This window comes from Wasmannia auropunctata, unplaced genomic scaffold (assembly GCF_000956235.1).
Source record: "Wasmannia auropunctata unplaced genomic scaffold, wasmannia.A_1.0 LD335709.1, whole genome shotgun sequence".
Classification (NCBI taxonomy): domain Eukaryota; kingdom Metazoa; phylum Arthropoda; class Insecta; order Hymenoptera; family Formicidae; genus Wasmannia; species Wasmannia auropunctata.
The window spans coordinates 860,602-865,612 of record NW_012027181.1 but is presented as its reverse complement, the minus strand read 5'-3'; the positions used below and the strand labels follow the sequence as shown (position 1 = coordinate 865,612).

At 45.2% G+C, this 5,011-nt stretch overlaps 1 protein-coding gene across 1 annotated transcript in view; it reads left to right on the top strand.

The window, feature by feature from the left end:
• Positions 1-5,011, top strand: part of LOC105456371 (neurotrimin-like) — a 163,642-nt gene that overhangs the window by 101,275 nt on the left and 57,356 nt on the right. The window lies entirely within an intron of this gene.

Below are 5,011 nucleotides of genomic sequence, written 5' to 3'. Positions count from 1 at the left end.
TTATCGAGAAAAATAGGAAAGTGATCTAATTACCGTCACTGGCCATATTGCCTGCAAAAAAAGGTGTTTTGCAAAATTTTAAATTTGAAAGTGAAAATCAAAATTCTTTTAAAAACTTAAAGAGGAAAGATAGCACTAATAGCCACATGTTTTTCATTTTTTCAACTTTACTACACTATCACAATTTCAGTTTGCAATAAAAGTGGCCGTATTACCCTCAGATACTTTATATTATGTTAAGCAATTAATGTATATTAAGAGAAAAAAGCAAGAGCAACGTTGTTAACGTATTTATATGTACTACAAATCATGTGAATGGTTATTACGCACACGATACTGTAATCACAAAATAATTACGCGCTGAAAATGATTTGATGATAATAATGATGATGATTTATACAATGAGATATATTGATATACGCATTTTATTTTTTTTTGAGAAATAAATCATTTTATAATAATAAATGAAAACATCGATATGTAATAACACAACTATCATTAATATTCGGTCACACCAAGTCTGGTGCTCAATAATATTTTTACGTGAATTTATATGTATCTTTGTCATCATTGTATCATTTTATCACGGCAAATATCGTCTCATCAAGAATTCGTATCTGCGAAATTCCTTCCTATAATATTCCGTGACAGGCATCTTATCAATTTCATCATATGAGGCATGTGGTGATATAATTAAAAAATAATAATTTTATTTAAACAAGCGATCCTTTTTTTCTTAATTATTTATTAGGGAGTTTATTTATTTCACGCGAAAGGAACACGTTGACTCTTTCGCGAGGTTATTGCCCTTCCCATTATACACAATCCATTAAAACTTCGTTAAAATTCGTTTACACGCTCAGACATTCATGAATGAGGGATGATGCATATACGCATCACATTTGTTTCCATAGTTTCCCTTTGTGTCTATAACAGCATAAGCATTTGGAGTAACCCTCCGGCCAATATGGCGTTTATCTTGCCCCTGTTTGCTTTCGGCCATTAGGCCATCAAATTGTCACTCCTCCATCGAAATTATCCAACATCCGCGGCTAAGAGATTAGGGATTTCCGTCACACTTCACACGTCGGGAATAACAGCCCATAATTTCGACGCTCTAATATATATTTATCGATCGGAGCGCCGATTAATTCTTCCACATACGAATCCATCAATGTCGTTACGACGCGCTTAATTATCAGGCGACATATACGGCTCTATGCTAATTTATTGCAAATTGCATATTCGATAAAACGTGATAATCAGCACGAGCGCGCGCGGTGTGTATATATTTCCGCAATTTATTCGCCGCAAAAATTGATTCGCGCAACAGTCACGTCCGTCGCGCGCCCGCCGGATTGCCCGCGTCCATATATACACTTGACAACGTTTGCGCGCAAGTAAACCATGAGATATTTAGAAAAATGCTTTCGCGCGCCGCCTCTCGTCTCTCGCCTCTCGCCTCTCGCCTCGACGCCGCGCGTTCTGCGCGCGCTTCGGTTTACATTGCGGCACGGGCACTTTCTCGCGCGCCGGAATGTTGTTCCAATTAATCAAATTCAACAGCTGAAAGTAATACGTGAATGGGCCAGAGAAACCGAATAGAGTTTGCGGCGAGGCGCGGCGCGCAGTCGGGTAACCCCATCGGCCTATTCGTATCGCGTTTCCCTGTGTATCTCTCTCTCTCTCTCTTTATTTTTTTTTCTCTCCCTACCCGCAAATAAAAATGTCGTTCCACGCCCGTGCGGCCACGGGCGCGCGTCGGTGCCTGACCGTTCTAAAAGGAAATATTTTCCAAGCTGGCTATTTCAACAGTTTGTAGCGATTCTACGAAAACTCCGTCCGAATATGGATGCGTCAAATTCACATTCGCTTTAACTCGTAAGCCGACGCGCCGTGGCTTTATCGCTCCATGAAATGCTCCGCTGTACGGAAAATAAATTTTTCGAACGCTCCCACCCCCCCTTCGACAAATGTCTAAACGCCGTTCTCTTTAGCCCCGGGATTTTTATCTCGCTGGTATATTAAATCGCGTACACAGTGACGTTTATACGACACGATTCTTTTTTCCAGCCCTGCGCGCCCAGGCGCGCGCGTATATACCCGCGTGCAGCGAGCGTGCTGCACGCGCGCGGCGTCGAGTCGATTGCAGCTGACATTGATAGAAAACGCTGCGAACGCGAACCCACGTGCGGAAGTGCACGTCATGTAGTGCCGTCGAAGGTACCGGGCGGTTCGGGTCCGAAAACTCATTAACCCTTCTTTCTGCGCCGTGATTATTTTGCGTCGTCGCGCCGCGCCGCGCTTCTTGTTTAACGCGCGGGGGAGTTAACGTAATAACTCCCGCGAGAGTAACAACATAGAAAAAGCAATTAAGTGAAAAGCAGCGGCGATGGGATTAAAGCTTTTTGAACGAATCACGCGTACCGAACGGGACCGCGGAATAATGCAGCCGGAAGTAGTTCGGGACAAGAGGTTGTCCTCCTCTTTCTCCCTCTCTCTCTCTCTCTCTCTCTTTTCCGTCACGATTCAGCAAATTGGCGCGTCGTTTCGGTCCGTATCTGCGAGGAAAGCGTTTATCTGCCGGTCGGGAGTTGCAGGATCGAGGCGGCCCCTGCAGGTCCGCCTGCCTTTCCGTCCGGAAATAAAACAATGCGCGGCGAACGAGTGTCGAAGTGACGGGCCGGACTGCGCCCGGGCAACAAGAGGCCCGGGCGCGCGTGGACGTCCCCCCCTCCCCCCAGCCCCGTGATTGTGCGTGTGTGTCATTTATTGTTGTCGCGACACAATAATTCTATTCCGCCCGGAGAGAGCGCTCCGATTAATCATCAGTGGGCCGAGCGCGCGATCACTCAGCGCTGTTTCGAATCTATTTCCGCCTATTCAGTCCTCGAGAAGTGACAGAGCGCGGCCGACGGTCTCGCGCGCACGACACGACATCGCCCGCCTCGCCGCTGACGCTGAATAGAATCGGATCAAGGCGTTTGATTAATTTTGCGCATTGTACCCTTTCCGGCTCTCCACGCGCGGGGACAAATACGCGAGTCTTATATGGACGATAAATGGAGACCGCGACACCGACGACGGACCGGTATACAAAATATCCCGCCGTTGTGTCGCCGATGGCGAACCAGACCGACCGTTTTAAAGGGCCGCCGCGCGAGTCAAAGAGGGATCGATGGCTGATTCGAGCGGAGTAGCGAAGGTGCACCACGGATATACATACATATGTATAATACGCGCTCCGATTATCGCGTTCGCGGCTGCTATTAACAGGATATTTACCGATCTGTAATTACCATCCCGAGCGATTTCGAGGGATGATACGGTCCGCAATTTCATTCGCGCCGGTCTGCTCCTGGATGGTACTACATGTGTCTGCGAGTACTCGACCCGACCCGGGGCTTAGCTTTCCTTGCTGAATTCAATTTCCCCGAGTCCACAGCGCGGCGCGGGATCGCAGGTGCGTTGAGTTGCTTCGATCGGCAGAGATTGCACGTTAGCGAGGAAAGAAAGTTACCCCCGTAGTCCCTGGCTCTTGATCGAGTCAACCGGAATCGCAGAGTATCGCAGGGCTTGATTTCCGTATCGGTTCCGGTTAATAATTTAGAAACGTTTCGTTTTTTTTTCAAGTTTTGTTATTTTCACCATAATATGATCGTTTTGAAGTAATATATCCGATTAGTCTGCAAGTCGCAAGAAGCAATAACAAATTGATATTCGTATCGCTGCATTAATAGAAAAGTAATACAAATTACAAATTGATATTTTTGAGATAACAAAAGAAAATCCATCGTAGAAACTATTATATTTTTGAAGAAAAAGACACATTTGTAATTTATTCGCTAATATGGGAAAATATCACAACTCTGGGATAACGGATGAAATTTTTATTAGGATTGCAGTGAATTTTAAAAACTCATGTCATAGTTAAAAAATATAATATAATTGAAAGTATAACATGAAAAGAAAGTTATAAAAATTGAATATTCACTATTCTAAAATTAAAACATTTTGTTCACAATTTAGAATTTAAAAAATGCTCTACTAAAAAATTGCTAATTTTGAGATGTCTTTCTTGTCAACGTACCGATAATATATCCGTAAAAAGTACCTTAAACGTACCTTAAGTTTGTAAATTTATTATAGCAGTATTTATATCTGTTCGCGACAAAATTATACGATATTCTTAGCCAAAAAGGATTTCGTAGTTTTCTGACGCATGAAACATTGTGCGGGACGACAAATATGTCACGGTATTATAGAAGATAACGGACTAAAATTGTCCGGCTGTTTCGCTTTAGGTCCCGTGCTAAACATAGACGATCGAAGGCGCCTATCGATCTGCCAATTGTGTCGACGACCGCGGAGTAATCGCGATGGAGTCAATAATCCATGATCCGCTCAACTTGGGAACAGCTCTATTCCGACGTGTAATTGGGATCAGTGCTTATCTGTTGGCGCACACCGTGTTCCACAGCCACGATCTCTCCTCGCCGTTTCGCCTCCCTTATACCTTCTTCCGATACCCTACCTTCTTCACGCAGTACGTGTGTATACCGTGAAGCAATATTTGCCCCGAGGATTAAATCATCGCGTACCAATTCGTTATGAATCTGGCTCTGATTGATTCCTGTCGTTTTAGCACGTGAACGAGAATCGAGATTGCAGAGTCATTTCTTTTCGCACACGTGGGAATATAATACGTACGTACAACGTCCGCTCCCGCGTCAGGGATACACCGCGATACACGCGTGTGCACGTGGACCAGTTGTCTTGTCCGTGATACGTGACGTAAATAGCTTTGTTTAAATAATCCCCGTCGCCAGGAAAAGGACGGTAACGCGCGGCGCGCGGAGCGAGAGACGCGCGCGCGGCACGTTATACAGGAACGGGAGGAGGAAGAGGAGGAGGAGGCCGACGACGACGACGACGACGACGACGACGACGAGCAAGCGGTGTTCCTAGCAACGAGCGCGCCCGTCGTAATGATATTCAGAACTTGCCAGCG